At 37.3% G+C, this 17,531-nt stretch overlaps 1 protein-coding gene across 1 annotated transcript in view; it reads right to left on the bottom strand.

Annotated features, from left to right (window-relative positions):
• The window catches only part of si:ch211-269c21.2 (carbohydrate sulfotransferase 8), a 56,655-nt gene extending 53,975 nt beyond the window's left edge, over positions 1–2,680 (bottom strand). Inside the window, exon 1 of the mRNA XM_051884886.1 lies at positions 1,055–2,680. The gene's annotated coding sequence lies outside the window, so the exon portion shown is untranslated. The remainder of the gene's footprint in view (positions 1–1,054) is intronic.
• Positions 2,681–17,531: the final 14,851 nt, after the last annotated feature.

Below are 17,531 nucleotides of genomic sequence, written 5' to 3'. Positions count from 1 at the left end.
TGGCCAAATAATTGTTGCGATATCAACCACTCCTTCGTTTATTATTGTCGTTTGGAAAAACGCGTAGAACGCATGCTAGAAGGTCTTGTCCTCTGAGCACATCCATTTCTTAACTAGAAGCTGGTGGGGGCATGTCACCATCCTATTTATAGCCTGCCGAGAAATAATTCAAAGGAATCAGAGTGAGATCTCTTAAATCTTCCCTTTCAGAGTCCTACACAGAATGAAAAAGGAGAATGTCTCTTTTTCCCTCAAAAGCAATCTGTATGAGACAGTGCAGCACACCTCTGAAAAGGTGTGAGTTATATCCTGAACATCACAGTGATGGATGTGGCATCTGTTGGACAGACAGAACAGCACACATGGCGCTGTGACAGGCAATAAAAAAATTGAAGCTCTAATTTCAAAAGAACTTCCAAAAGTAATTTAAATGCATGCTGGAATAAGAACTAAATGCTCTTAAAGTGACAGTACACCCAAAAATTAAAACTCCGTCATACTATATGATTTCTACTGTGGAGCACATATGGAGTTGTTGAGGAGACTGACAGCCTCAGTCACCGTTCACTTTCATTTTATGAGAACAAAAATGAAAAGATGAATGACTGACACTTTTTTTGCAGATAAAGTCAGGTTGAAGGGGGAGTAACGTTAAATAACATAACATTTAGGCAAACTATCCCTTTAAATCATTTGAAAATAAACACAAACATCATTTTAAAAAAACACTGAATTGCTGACAGTCTTTCAAAGTCTTGTTCAACTCATTAAAGTGACATTCATCATTTCCACTTGAACAAGATATCGAATGAGGCAACATTACTATCCTACAGTTAAACACGACAGGTAACTGCCTCCCAAACTGACGGTACTGACTGCGTTTCCACTTCTTCTTCACACAATTTCTTTCTCCTCACTTCTCCTCCACGGTCCAGACTCGGACACATGCACTTTCTTACCTCTTTGAAGCTCATATTTCCTCGCCTGGAGGACCTATTTCTACTCTTTCCTCTAGGACTAAGCGCGAAAAACCGTTAGCACACGCAACACTTACCTCAACAATCTTCATATGTCTCAAATGTGCCGCTGTAGGCGCTCCACTTCGTTTGGGCTGGCTGAATTCAACGGTTTCAATTTCAGTACCGAGTTAGTAACTGAACCATGGCACGTAAATAAAACGCAGCCTGCGATAAAATGCCTATCTGCGGTCGGAGTGTAACTTTAAAGCGATTGGCAGTGGTGTTTGGTGAGATGTGAACGGTCGCGCGGCGCTCGTGTGTGTTGGGCGTGCGCATCCTGTGCTTCTATTCTCGCGCGCTCTCTAGGGACACCGATGCTGCTGCTGATATTGCCAAGCAACAGCTTCTGTAATAACCCATCAAAGTCTGACGAAGCTCAAGTTTGGCATGCTGTATAACAAACGTTATAATTCATTTCGGTCCAACTGTCATTCATAGATAGGATCTCTACTGATTAGTGAGGTCATCATATGCCTTATTTGGGTATAATAACTTTCCTTAATGTCACTAACAAACATTATATGGGACTTTGCTTCGCTATACTATGCGGCATGTTTTCATGTGCCCATTATGCAAGTATTAATAAAGCATACTGGGAAAAAAAAAAAAAAAAAAAAAAAAAAAAAATTATATATATATATATTAAACTCACCGTTCTTAAAGACAGAAACCATAGTTTTTTCCCGTTTTTTTTTTTTTTTTAATTTAAATATTTTTTTTTTTTTTTTCAAATAATTTTTTTTGGGGAAAATGGCTGTTCTAATAAAGTTTTAATGAAAGTGAAAGCTAAAATATAGTTTTCTTATGCAGGATTATTATCGTTAACTAAAAAAAAACTTAAACATATTATATTTTAGCTGCCAAGGCAACATTTCTATGTTTTAACTAGTTTAATTTGAGGAAAAAAAAAAAACAAACTAAAATTAAATAAACTAAAACTAATAAATAAATAATGTAAAAAAAAAAAATCTAGAAATTAAAAAACAAAAACACTACAAAATCACTAAAACTTTAACAGAAAATAAAAATAAAATTAATTAATTAAAAAAATAAAAACTATAATAGTATATCAATAATACTAAAATAACACTGTTCTTATGTCATCCAAATACTCTTCTACGCCTGCTTATTGGGTGACGCTGGACAGGAGTCTATAAATAAACATACAGTCCATAAATAAATTCCGACTCTGGGGACTGACCGAGATTAAAGGAACATTGTGAATTTATGAAACCGAGAATGATATCATTGTGCGGCACTGCCCTATTTTTACCAAGGTGTGAGAATACGTATCAAGCCCGCATACAACAGCACTTTTTTGTCATGGTTTGCATGAACATTTCATTTAGCTCTATAACACAATGCTGATTAGCCTTTCTCTTGTCGATCAAATTTTATTTATGACATTATTTTGTCTATTGACTTCAGCAACTCCAAAACAATAGACTTCTACCACCAAATGGATTAAATGATGTACCGGAGGCGGTTGCGCTACTTTCTCCTGAAGGCACATATTGATTGCTTTATAAATTACTGTCAGCTTACATTATTTCATTTCTTCACTGTCACCATGAGATACTGCCCGCTTTTCCATACAGCAGTACATTTCACCTCGCTGCCCACAAGATAACCAATTGTTTTTTATTCACTGCAGAAATAGACAAAAGAATATTGATCTTATGATTCAGGTCTTCTTGTTGCTCTATCCCCACAGCCCTGAAATCTCTTCGCCAGCCCAAAATGAAAGGCAACATGGGACATTCTCTTCAAGGTCCTTTACTTACGCATAACCATTGACGTCCAAGATGATCTCTCAGCAGGTTTGGCCATCTATTTGAGTTTTACTTGAATTTAGAGTTACAGAAACTCCTTAAAACAAGTAATTGCAGTTATCTCATCTGTTTGGATATCACAGAACAAAGATAGATAGCAACACAGTCTCATTTAGAGTCAATGTGAAATCCAAACTGCTTTCAAATTGCTTTCATTTTTTGGCAAAAAACATAACCATCTCCATTTTGATATGTAGGAGCCCATCACAAAGTGATGGAAATAATACAAGATGGGAGGAAAAATATATATTTAAATGCTTTTGCGTTCTCTTACAAAAATTCTGTGTTTCCTATAAAAACTTTGCGTTCACTCCCGAAACCTTTGTGGCCCTTTGAGAAACTTTACTTTTCGAAAAGTTTTGCAAGCTAATGCTAATGTTTCTCTGGGAAACGCAAAATATTTGCGAGGGAATGCATTTAAGGTACGAAAGTAACATGCTGGTGGGGAAACAATATGAGATATGAGAAGGAAAAAAAAAGTAAATGCTTTTGCCCTCTCTCACAAACGCTTTGCGTTCCCTCAAGAAACTTTGCGTTCGCTCGCAAAACCTTTTGAGCTCTTTGAGAGTGAATGCAAAGTTTCTCAGCGGATTGCAAAAGTTTTTGAGAAGTGTGGGTGTAACGGTACATGTATTCATCCCAAATCACATGGTACGGACGTCACGGTTCAGTTCATGCAGTCAGACGACGAATACAGTCAGCCACAGGCAATCCACACTCCAATCCAGAATGCGGTAATAGAAGAAGAACAGACGATCTAGATATCCTTGTAATCTCTCAACCAATGATTCAACCACGGAAAGACATCAATAAACCAGCTTGAGAATAATATCTCTCATAGCATTACATTTACCTTAGGTAAGTCATTTACTGTCCACAGCATGTTAGTTCACTAAAGAAATTAACTCTATAGGGGAGCATTTCAACTCTGTTGTTAATTGTAACCTTTAATATTAGTGTAAATGTGTAAATAATGTATTAGTGTAGTAATGTGTAAAGCCCGGAACACACCAAGCCAACGCCAACAAACTAGTGGCAACGAAAGCAGACTGCAGGGTTGGCTCACGTTGGCAGCGTCTGGGTCCAAAGTTGGCCTGACACACCAAACCGACGCTCGACACCCGACAGCCAAGTAGCACATCCGTTCTGCGCCTGCATAAAAAGAAATGCCTTTCCGTACCAGCAGGTGGCAGTAGCTGAACAGCCAATCAGAATGATCAGATGGCCCGACTGACGGACAAACTCAAACGCCGATTCAACATGTCAAATCGGCTGAGAAAAAGCCGACGAGGACCAACTTCAGCCGACGGTGCGGAACACACTGAGAAAACTTAGTCGGCCGATGAACAAAAACTGCCCGACGGCCGACCGTCGGCTTGGTGTGTTCCTGCCTTAAGGGGCTCCCTGTATATAGTTTACAGCATTAGCTAAGATAGATTTTTTATTTTTTTTTATTCTTAAGAAAAGGTTAATTATAATTGAATCATTTTACATCAGCATTTGACTGCAGATTGTTTTGTAAACAAGGTACAATAGACAGTTCACAAAGAAACTTTTGTTGAAAGATGAAAAAGTCTACTATATTGGATCTGACAACAGCTACGTCACAAACCGTAAGTAAACAATAATGCTTTGTCTATAAATGACAGTCTCCTGTGGATAAAATCTTCAAAACAATTACTCATGTGCAATAGCAAGTGGGTGTCGATATTTTTACTATGCAATGACGTTAGCCAATCATAACAGTGGCCGTTTACTGACAAGCCTTAAAGGAGCCACCCCTTAAAAATGGATCATTTCAGATGGTCAGAATGAGGGTTGAAAATAACAATTTTCCAACATATATTCAGTATTTGCTTTTTTGTGAACAATATATACATTAAGTGAACCTCAAGGAACATATTAAAATATTTTTTAAAAAATCCTTTATATATATTTTTTCCTCCCATCACATATTTTTGTTTCATAGGTATTAAAAGCCTACTTTTTTTTTACTTGGAAATATCTCATAATAGGAAGTAAAATTTGTTGCGAATGTCGTTTCACATGGACTTTAACGCAATCAATAAAGAATCTTAGACTTTATTGATGTTTCAGATTATTAGTTAGCATTTGACATCTGCTTTGATTTATGATGTCTTTGTTAATCAGTTGTCTGTCTAGTTTCATGGTGGCAAATTTATCAATGACTTAGTTGCACCTGGACTGAATCATTTGCTGCACTTCTTCCTTGTATGGATCGCCAACCAATACATAATTAGTTCATCTGCAGGGCTAGAAGCTTCTTTTAGCTCACTAATGGAGCTCTTACCAGGAGATCAAATATCAGTTCAGTCAATGATGAGGTTTGTGGATAAAAGAGATGATGATGTCACTTATAGCCCCGCCTGTATGATTGCATGAGAAAATCTCAAGCCTGAAACACAGTGCACAAACAAACAACAAAAACAAGTGTTTTGCAGACCATCATACATGTACAGTATCTTTCAAATGGGTTGTTAGTAATTGCATCAGATCAACCGAAACTAATAAAACCCAGGACAGTTGCTCGTTTGTGGCAAACAAGCTTTGTTACTGCATGTCTCATGACCTGCTGATCTCGGAGGGAGAGAACTTGTGTTTCCCAAGACACAAATAAGACCTTCACAGAAGATGTGTCAGAAACCGAAACTTCTAAAACAAGATAAAACTTTCACCAGGTGCTTCAGGCAGACTTATTTATAACACAACGGCAAAATGAATAGATCTTTCTCAAAGGATGGCATTTTCTGTCCTCTAACTAGATTTAGATGGCTGCCTCTGTCTTCTAAATTTAGATGAAGAAAGTGAGTCAGCCCACAGAAAGTCAATATTAATGGTGATTTATTGGAGAGTGAAAAAGAAGATGTATCCTCACAGGACTCCAGTCAGTGTGAGAGCACCTGGCCCACAGGCTATGAGGTAGCAGCTTCAGAGGCAGCTCTCCGAGGCACACTGGGGTGGAGGCAATACAGTGAGCCCCTCACACTACTGCCCTCTGCTGGCTGACTGGACCACTGCACAACACTGACACATCCAGTGCATGTGATTTCACCAAGTATAGGAAATATTCCAACATCTGAAGGGGACTGTAAACATGCTCAGGATATACATGAGCTCATGTGGAAGCAAGTCCCACCATTCAGTGTTGGGGAAAATTACTTTTAAAAGTATAATATTGTTATAATATTGTTGTACTCCCTAAAAAAGTAACTAATTGTGTTACTTAGTTACTTTTTATGCAAAGTAATACGTTACGTTACTTTTGCATTACTTTTTCTCATTTAGGCTGGGCTGTTTGTTTTTATAACAACAAAAAAGTTCTATTTTTGGCAAATGTAAAGACCCTTTCACACCAAAAGTGAAATTAATAAGCCTCAGGCTAAAGGAAATGCAAATTCACGCCTGTACAGTAGAGGGCGCAGTTCAAACAAACCTTTCAGATGTGCTGCCATTCTGGAAAACAGAAGAATAGGACACAGAAGAAGAAGTAAACTTACGTTACTTCTTTGAAAAAGTAACTGCGTTACTTTATTAGTTACTTGAAAAAAGTAATCTGATTACATAACTCGAGTTACTTGTAATGCGTTACCCCCAAACCTGCCGCCATTCATCCATTCTCACCCCTTTCCTATCTGAATTATACTTTCCAATAAAAATAAAGGCAAAAAGCCCAAACATAAAATAATAATTCATCTGAAAAAGACATATAATGTAAAATAGGACTTTTCTGGAGCTAAGAGAACTTATTCAGGGTAGTGCCATATTTAATTTCTGACAGGAATGAAAACGAGTCTGTGAGGAATAACAACATACCGACTGTTCAGCTAATGAAACTTCTTTCCAAAAGACTTTCAGTAGACAAAAACTCTAAACAATTGTGAGTTTTGAAAATTACATGTGAAGGTCTATTTGCCAGCCATGAAATTGTATTTATATTATTTTTATGAAAAAAAGTTTATTAAAGGGGTCCTATTATGCATTTACTTTTACATTTTCAATGTTCTTTAGTGTGTAATGTTGCTGTTTAAGCATGAAAAAGGTCCGCAAAGTTACAAAGCACAAAGTCACTCCAAAGGGAGTTTCTATATCAGTGAGCACTGTTTTTGAACTCCTTGAAACGCCTTGATTCTAGTCTTGAGTTTTCTTCCAAGAACAAAACCGTCACAGTATTCCTCATTTAAATAATTCACGCCCAAGGGTTGTGCAAAATGAAGTGGCAAGGCCTGTTTGAATTGCATTAGTACTTTGTTGAAACTCGCTGTTATAGTAAGGGACATGACCTTTATTAAACACGCTTGAAGCGGTTGACCAATCACAACACAATAGTTCGGTCGACCAATCAGAGCACATTGCGCTTTTTAGAAGGAGGGGCTTCATAGAGACAGGAACTAAACAGGAGTGCGTTTCCTGAAAGCATCGTTAGTCAACTATGGTCGTAAGTCCCATTGAACTCTGGTAACGACGGAACTTGTGACCATAGTTCGCTTTGGGAAACGCACCCCAGAGCGTTACTGACAGACTGAAAAAAAAGGTGTTGCAACAATGTAAAATATGTGAAAAATTATATTTATTTTTTTGAACATTCAAGCATGAAACCCTATTCTAGTAGACCGCAAAAACAAAATCAAGACTTTAAAAAAAAAAAGGCACAACACGACCCTTTAGTTTAGCTGTTATTTAGACCTTTAGGTCATATGCCCAAAAAAAAAAAACAACATTTAGGCACCAAACAACATTTTAACACGAAACAACGCAGCAGAATGGAAAAGAATGCAGGGTCTCAAGACACATTTTTAACTTGACTCTGCATCTTAAAAATGCAGCGTTTACATGCAAAACACTGAAAAAATGTCAAGATGTGAAAAAGTGTTTAACCTTCAAAACCAAAAGCTTTCTTCTCAATCCACCCAGCTTGTTTGAAATTAAGCTGCAAAAACATGTGATTCAAAAACCTTTATGGTCATTATGTCACAACCTAGCATGTTAAACTATGACTGCCCAAATCAACAACAAGTATTTACACAAAGGTTAGCATATTAGCAAATGTCATTCTTTTACATATAGATCTGTTTAATTTGGAGGTTTAGAGAAATGTAACTACTGAAGGACACCACAGAGAGCAATAAGATGTGCTAAAACAGTTACTGTATCAGTACAAAAGTGTTGTGGCTGTCCTACCTGACGTCACTGTATGGTGAATCCATGCATTTGACTGTTGCAGGAGCTGCTGTTACATTCCTGCACCTCTAGTAGGCACTGTGACTCTCATGCCTCTAAAGACAAACTGTCCATTGGGTTCCCACACCAGAGTGACGGTCATCAGAACACTACAGACATGGAAAAGAACATTATCAGCAGTGCGTTTGGCAATGTAATCTAGTTCTTGGTGCTACTGAATCCCTTGCCACATTAGCGACTCAAGGTTTGTGTGTGTGTGTGCAATTTTTTTCAATACCCGCTCCACTCAGTTAAAAACTGGGCCCATATCACAGTTCTCCACATCATTGGACTGCTGCATTCCTCATCAGGTGCTATTTCACCTGTATTACTCACACGAACAACCTCTTGTGACCTTTGACTTGTCCCACATGAAGTTGAGCACTGAGGGAATATAACCAACAACATTACACTGATGTGCTGATACAACATATTCATATTTTCCAATATTTTCTAGCCTACACACTGGCCCTGATGGCTGTAGTCTATATCAAGGTCATAAATTGTTTGGCCTCTGTGGATGTAGTAAATTGTCAAAAGTGCAAAGGTCAATCACAGCACAATCTGCAGACATCGACATGTTCGTATTGTGTGGTGTGAAACCATATGAGTGTTTGGTGGATTAAACCAAATTATTGTGAGCATGAAGCATTGAGTAGAGATTGGAAAGTGTATTTTGCTACCTGCTGAAACAACCCCAATCCCCTGTAAAAATAAAAATGACAGTATGAATAGGAATAAAGAATGTACTGTGACCACATTAAGTCTATGTCTTTCACCTCAGGCAGTAAACAGGTCCATGGTAAATCCTGTATAATTGACAGATGTCATCTGCTTGTGTCCAGTCAGTGGGAATCTGCCACTCGCTTCATATCTTTAGGTGACAGGTGGCAGCAGTTTCAGGGACAGGAAGACGTTGGCAGAACTTTAGTGACACTGTCATTGTTTCGTCTGGCATTTGCCTGCATGCTGAGCAGCAGTGGGCCAAGACCATACGCCGTACTGCTTTCAGACGGCTCATTAACGTCCCCTTTAAAAACAGATAGACAGACAGTTAGACAAATAGATAGATCGATAGATAGATAGATTGATCAGTAACAACATACCGACTGTTCAGCTAATGAAACTTCTTTCCAAAAGACTTTCAGTAGACAAAAACTCTAAACAATTGTGAGTTTTGAAAATTACATGTGAAGGTCTATTTGCCAGCCATGAAATTGTATTTATATTATTTTTATGAAAAAAAAGTTTATTAAAGGGGTCCTATTATGCATTTACTTTTACATTTTCAATGTTCTTTAGTGTGTAATGTTGCTGTTTGAGCATGAAAAAGGTCCGCAAAGTTACAAAGACAGACAGACAGATAGATAGATAGATAGATAGATAGATAGATAGATAGGTAGAGATAGAACAATGGAACAATGGAATGATAGATGGATAGAAGGCTGGATGGAACGGTATACGGACGGACGGACTGACTGATAGATAGATATAATGGAACAATAAATGGGTAGACAGATTAATTGAACGACAGACAGACAGACAAATAGATAGATAGATAGATAGACAGACATATACATTATATATATATATATATATATATATATAAATAGAACAATGGAATGATGGAATGATAGATGGATAGTGAATTGGGTGAATTGGAGACTGACAGACAGATATATATATATATATCTGTCTGTCAGTCTCCAATTCACCCAATTCACTATCCATCTATCATTCCATCGTTCCATTGTTCTATTTATATATATATATATATATATATATATATATATATATATATATATATATATATATATATATATATATATATATATATATATATATATAATGGAACAATGGAACAATAGATGGATAGACAGATTAATTGAACAACAGAGACAGACCGACAGACAGATAGATATAATGGAACGATGGAACAATAGATGGATAGACGGATGTATTGAACGACAGACAGACAGACAGACAGACAGACAGATAGATAGATAGATAGATAGATAGATAGATAGATAGATAGATAGATAGATAGATAGATATACACTATATATATAACAATGGAACGTGTATGGAATGGAATGGAATTCTGGCCTCTGTGTGTTTTTTTGGTTTCAGTTTTTATTTAAAGAATTCTGTCAATTGTCATTCTCGTTTGTATCAAGGTCATGTGTAACAATTGCTTTCACAAAAGTGTAGCTTTCAGCTCCAGAGTCTATCAGAGAAAGCAAACATCTCAAACTCTGTAAATATGACACGGACTGCTCCTTTCAGGGCTTACCTCCAGGTCTGTTGTAATGAGGATGCCGTGGGCTTCAACGGTTTTCTACAGAGAGAATGAATTCATAGTGCACTCCAGGGTTTTGCTGCTGGAAGATCATCTATTTTGGGCAACATTAAGAATTGCCGGTTTCAACAGTTTGTGAATATTTTCCATTTTAAAGTATTCAAATTTATTATATCCTAGAAGAAATGCAAATAACTACATAGATCTGAAAATATTTTCGAGGGAGCTCTGAAAAATGTGTACTTATGAAATATTATTTCATATTTTTTTGTTTTTTAAACAACAAAAGATAATACACATATATAGAAAACATCCAACAAAGCAAATAGGAAAAAAAGGAAGCAACAGACATATCATTTCAACAGGAATTCATGAAAAAAAAAAAATTACATAGCTAATACATATACAACCCGAAATCCGGAAATGTTGGGATGTTTTTTTAAATTTGAATAAAATGAAATCTAAAAGACTTTCAAATCACATGAGCCAATATTTTATTCACAATAGAACATAGATAACATAAATGTTTAAACTGAGAAATTTTACAATTTGATGCCTGCTACAGGTCTCAAAAAAGTTGGCACGGGGGCAACAAATGGTTGAAAAAGCAAGAAATTTTGAAGCATGGACTGATGTTGTTTTTGCAGCTGACCTTATTGCATATGCATTTGTAGGAGTTTCCCTTTCAGATGCAAAATTTATGGGAGGAGATGAATGAATTCAATGAATCACACAACACGATTTACTAATGTTTGTGCTAGTCAATTTACTGGTATTTGCACCATTTAACGCCCCAAAAAAGCATGTCTTAACCCATTTTGCGACATGGCTGCAATTGTTGCTGCTAGGAGGAGACACCGCAGAGAACAGAGAGCACGTGGTAGAAGGGAGAAAATATTTTCCACTCGTATTAATTTCTTTGGAATGCCAGAGGAAGACGTTATCCGTATATTACATGTAACAAGTAACAAGCCTGTGTCGACCCACACCTGATGAGCATCAGCTCTGCTTATTTGCGACCAAACACTAATTGGAGCTTAGTCTCGTGTAGCCAGACCTTCAGACTGACGGCAGAAGGTCTGGACTCTATCGCAGCTTTCATTGGTCAAGGACCGCCCAAGAAGACGTTTGACTGACATGTAACGCAACCAATCACAGTTCGTTTTGTTCCGCGCCAGGTTTAGGGGCATGAAAATGAAAGTCGATGTACCAACAATAACAGCAGTTTTCCCACGGAATTGGAATACTTTTACACTGTTGCCGCAGGTTGTTTTCATATCCGCGGGCTGAAGCGACCCCAAATAACATGATATTTAGCTCCTGGAATGCGAATTTTACCAGGGGAACCCCGCCAATAACGTGGATTTTACCCCCCAGAACACGATTTTTTTACCGTGGGACCCACTGAAATGCGATTGGGCTAGTTTTGAGTAGCAATAGGGAGGGCTTTGTTGTGAAAACCTGGCAACCCTGAGACCAGCATGCATCTAATAAATTATTCATTCAAGAACATTGTGTAAGTTTACTGCAACAATGGAGCCGCGAACTTCACATACTTTTGAAAATCCAGCGTTTAGTTGATCCTAATAAGCGCTCGTTGTCACAGTTGTAAACATGACGGCGTTCTTCTTCTACGAGAGGGTTTGGCAAAACGGCATTTGTTTCCAGGCGGACCGTTAAAGAACGCGACACACACGTCTCCCGGACATCCTGTAGAATTCAACCAACCAGATGACGACTTCGATACTCCTGAAGTGTTTCCAGATAAGTATGCCATATGCATCAGACGTTCAGCCAACGGTCTGTGGCCGTGACATCTGAGGCTGAGACTAATTTGCGCTGCTCTTGGTAGATTGCGTTGGTCATTATGTAAATGATTTGACTGCGCCTGTGTTCTTTAATTTGCGCGTCAGCAGTAGATCACACGCAAAAGTTTCCACTCCCATTGGCGCATTTGTGGAATTGCACTCTCACGCTAATTTGGCCTGTTTAGTAAATTTGGCCCATAGCGTATCATTCCAGAGATCAATAAGTCATTCACCCTGCTCACATGCATTCATACAGCTTCATATCATATTTGAAATTTCACACTCTGACAAGCTTATGTGGATTGTTTGGTACCTTTATATGAAAATGTTACTCACCCAGATAGATTCTGCTTTTTGTACTTTCAGTCACATCAATCCTTATTGCTTCTTGATGGATCTTCTGAAACGAACAGTAGCTCACCTCATTCAGGGAAACAGATGAATACACCTGTGACAAATCTAGTCAATAAGATCATCACAGCCCTGTTTCTGTAGTAAAGAGAAATATGAAATAGTGCAAACAAAAGATATAGATAGATAGTATAGATAGATAGATAAATAGATAGATAGACAGACTGCTCAAAAAATCTACATCTGAAGTTTTTTCCCAGCAACTCAACAAGTATTTTCCACTGTTCATACCACCGGGTCAATTTCCAGGGTGAAAACTGGATTGTTATTGAACACAAAATTGCTCAGCCTTTATTAAGAGGCATCTATTACTGTTGAAACCCCCGTTTGCACCAATACATTCTACCATCCAATTCTTTTTCGCTGGCACTCCTGCCACAATTACATGCTACAGTGACTTTAAGGACCCTGAAAGGGCAGCCACGGCGTTCTCAAGACACCTCTGCATGGTGCTCATTTTGCAAGGTTGTTTCAAAACAAATCATCACCCTGGGCAACTCTGAAGTAAAGAAAACGCGTGGGAGCAGTTGCAACCTGTAATTGTACAATAATAATCTTCCAATCCAGCAGGAAAACGGCACAGTGAATGCAGTATATGTTATTTATGATTACACAGATGCTATATTGTCTAATTAGATGAATAATATGCTGTCCAATCAAACTACCATTAATTTTCTTCAGTATAGGCTTCTCTGACGCACATTGTGAAATGAAAACAAACAACCAATCACAAACTGATCTGTACTTAGTTCATTAATTAGAGGAGAGTAACAGATTTTGGTAACCAGTTATGCTGCCTTGCTGTATATCCGCAACTGTTCACATCAGACCAAAATGCTTTCTAGAGTATGAAGCAAAGGATAATAGACATCAGCAGAGTGAATTGTGGTAACATTAAAGCCATTCTGTGTGAAATAGAGGAGGGTAACAAATTTTGGTAACGTCTAATGCTGCCTTGACGGATTTGGTGACTTAGCTTTATATCTGCAACTGTTCACATCAGACTAAAATGCTTTTTAAAGTATGAAACAGAAAAGATTAGACATCACCAGGGTTAATTTTGGTAACATTAGAGGAGATTAGACATCATCAGGGTGAATTTTGGTAACATTAAAGCCATTCTTTGTGAAATAGAGGAGGGTAACGAATTTTGGTAACATCTAATGCTGCCTTGTCAGATTTGATGCTTTATATCTGCAACTGTTTACATTAGACAAAAATGACTTTTAAAGTATGAAACAAAGGATATTAGACATCACCAGAGTGAATTTTGGTAACATCAAAGCCATTCTTTGTGAAATAGAGGAGGGTAACGAATTTTGGTAGCATCTAATGCTGCCTTGTCAGATTTGGTGACTCAGCTTTATATCTGCAACTGTTCACATCAGACTAAAATGCTTTTTAAAGTATGAAACAGAAAAGATTAGACATCACCAGGGTTAATTTTGGTAACATCAGAGGAGATTGTACATCATCAGGGTGAATTTTGGTAACATTAAAGCCATTCTTTGTGAAATAGAGGAGGGTAACGAATTTTGGTAACATCTAATGCTGCCTTGTCAAATTTGATGCTTTATATTTGCAACTGTTCACGTTAGACAAAAATGACTTTTAAAGTATGAAACAAAGGAAATTAGATATAATCAGAGTGAATTTTGGTAACATTAAAGCCATTCTGTGTGAAATAAAGGAGGGTAACGAATTTTGGTAACATCTAATGCTGCCTTGTCGGATTTGGTGACCCAGCTTTATATCTGCAACTGTTCACATCAGACAAAAATGACTTTTAAAGTACGAAACAGAGGAAATTAGACATCAGCAGGGTTAATTTTGGTAACATTAAAGCCATTCTGTGTGAAATAGAGGAGGTTGACAAATTTTGGTAACATCTAATGCTGCCTCGTCGGATTTGATGCTTTATATCTGCAACTGTTCACATCAGACAAAAATGCTTTATAAAGTATAAAACAGATGAGATTAGACATCATCAGAGTGAATTTTGGCAACATTAAAGCCATTCTGTGTGAAATAGAGGGGGGTAACGAATTTTTGACTCTGCTTTTCAATTAAAACTCTCAAGCATCTGGATGGACTGGATTGTTTTATTAATGCACTTGAAGAAATAACAATCAGCGAGCAATTAATATCTCTCGGACAGCTTGTCTTAAAAGATGATTTAATTAAATGAACCTGTTTCACCTGAACAGCACTTCATGCCTGCCTGAAATCAGAAAAACTCAAGCACTCTGCTGCTTTCAAACAATAAAAAAAAACTCTTTGCTTTTGCAGACAAAGGAGTCAAAGCTCTTGCTAACACAACAAATGCATTTGGGCATTGTTGAGGTGATATCAGCAAGACAAGCTTTGTAGTTTGTGTGTGTCTGGCATCATTACCAGCTTGTCAAATATGCTTTCCAAACACAAGCAACATAACAGAGGCCTTGTGAAGAAGATACGCCTCTGTGGAATATCTCACTGGACAGCTGCCAGCATCATGTGACTGTTTTAGCCAAGCAAAGGAAATTATCACATCTAAAAATGTGATAACACACCTCTCAGAGGTATTGCAATGAATGCAAAGCTGTTCAAGTTATACAAGTTAAACCAATAACATACCGCAAAAATCCATGATAAAGCCATTATAAACAACATAAATGAGCAACAAATCAAGCAATGATTGAAGAGGCAGGAGACTGCTGGAGGTCACCATCCATAAACACCTTTAGGTCATTAAAATTTCATCAGTCTTATTGTAATATGCATTAACAAAGATGCATTAATCAAAAGCTACTAAATAAGCATGAGACATTGTCTCGAGCTGTCCAGACTAATTTGAAGAGATTAAAACCAACAGACGCATAGCATAGTTATGTGCTAAACAACAAAAATCTTACACGTGGCCTCATTTGTGCAGGTGTCATGGTCAGAGATGATAATACGAGTTGTGTTGTGTATTGACTGAATGATTTGACCTCTGCCCTTTACATCCACTGGACAGAGAGGCCCTAAAGCTACGACTGAATAAATGAGAAATGTGACTTGTTAAAGGTACAATAGGAGGTCCACTCTTTAAACAAACAGATACAACTATCACAAAAACAGCACAAAAGATGGTTTACAGACTGGCCAGTGGGTAATAACAGTGGAAATGTTCAAAAGTTTGGAGTCAGTACGATTTTTTAAATGTTTTTGAAAGATGTCACTTATGTTTATCATTAGCATTATAATAATTTAAAATAACTGTTTTCTATTTTATTATATTTTAAAATGTATTCCTATGATGGCTTTCAGAATCATTACTCCAGTCTTCAGTGTCACATGATCCTTTAGAAAGCATTCTAATGATTTGCTGCTCAAGAAACATTTCTTATTATCATCAATGTTAAAAACAGATGTGCTGCTTAATATATTTTGTGGAAACCGTGATGCATTTTTTTCAGGATTCTTGATGAATGTACAAAAGAACAACATTTATTTTAAATATAATATTTTTATAACACTGTAAACATCTTTACTGTCACTTTTGATAAATTTTATGCATCCTTGCATATTAATTAAAAAAAAAAAAAAAAAAAACATCTTGCCGACCCCAAACTTCTGAATGGTTGCGAACAGAAAAGTGTGACAACTAGCCCTGGTCACTCCTGTAATTTGACACCACCTAGAGACAGAGCTGAAAACACATTTGACAATTTTTTACTATTGCAGATTTAGGACCCCTTATATCACTTTCAAATGAAAATTACCCCAAGCTTTACTCACCTTTACTCACCACTTTCTTCTTTCTGATGAACACAGTCTGAGAAAAAATAATAAATATCCTGACGCATCCGAGCTTTATAATGGCAGTGAGCGGGACCAATGAGTATGAGCTAAAGAAAATGCATCCGTCCATCATGGGTCTGGAGGGTTAATAAAGGCCTTCTGAAGCGAAGCGATGCATTTGTGTAAAAAAATATATCCATATTTAACAAGTTATGAAGTAAAATATCTAGCTTCTAGAAATATCTAGGATATTCTTTTTATACAAACGCATCGATTCACTTCAGAAGGCCTTTATTAACCCCCCGGAGCCGTGTGGAGTACATTTATGATGAGTGGAAGCACTTTCTTCAGCTTCATACTCGTTTGTATCGCTCACTGTCATCAGGATATTTATTAATATATCTCCGATTTTGTTCATCAGAAAGAAGAAAGTCATACACACCTAGGATGGCTTGAGGGTGAGTAAAGCTTGGGGTAATTTTCATTTTAAAGTGAACTAGGCCTAATCCTTTAAGGAAACCTCAGGAGAAATTGATGTTAGATCTGGGGTGCCCAACGCGCACAATGGAGTCTATTCTGTGCTTCCTCTCAAAAGCTTGATATGAAATCAAAGACTTGTGCTGCCTTCACGTGCTATCGGAAATTTTATAATTTCCACTTCTGAAGTCGTGATTACGACCTCATTGCATTCAAGTTTCGAAATGGAAGGGCGTTCATTTGCAATTTTTTCCCCCCTAGGAAACTCGTATTTTGAGAGCACGTCAAGGCGGCATAAACCACAATGTGGTGGAGTACAGGGTTAGTGGGTTCACGTTTGTTTTTTGTCTTCGAAGAATAAATTCACAGCCACTTACTACTTTGGTCTTGAGAAGTTAAAGTCGGCATGAAACAGAAGTTGCGATAGTCTTTTCTTCCCTATTGTGAAGTATATCAAAGTGAATTTATTTTAATTTTATTCTAAATGTAGGGCGGGACTTGATTTTGTCCATGGGGAATTGATTGGATGGTTGTGGTTTGCTATTGGTCGATCTCATTTGAGTGACAGGTTGAGAAGAGATATCACTGCAAGAGGGAGGGGAAGTTATTTTGATTACAGATTACGAGGACATGACATTTAAATAAAATAATGGCGTGCACGGATAAAACATTTACAATAAAT

The sequence above is a fragment of the Ctenopharyngodon idella genome, chromosome 24 (assembly GCF_019924925.1).
Source record: "Ctenopharyngodon idella isolate HZGC_01 chromosome 24, HZGC01, whole genome shotgun sequence".
Lineage (NCBI taxonomy): Eukaryota > Metazoa > Chordata > Actinopteri > Cypriniformes > Xenocyprididae > Ctenopharyngodon > Ctenopharyngodon idella.
This window is presented reverse-complemented; position numbering and strand designations above follow the sequence as displayed.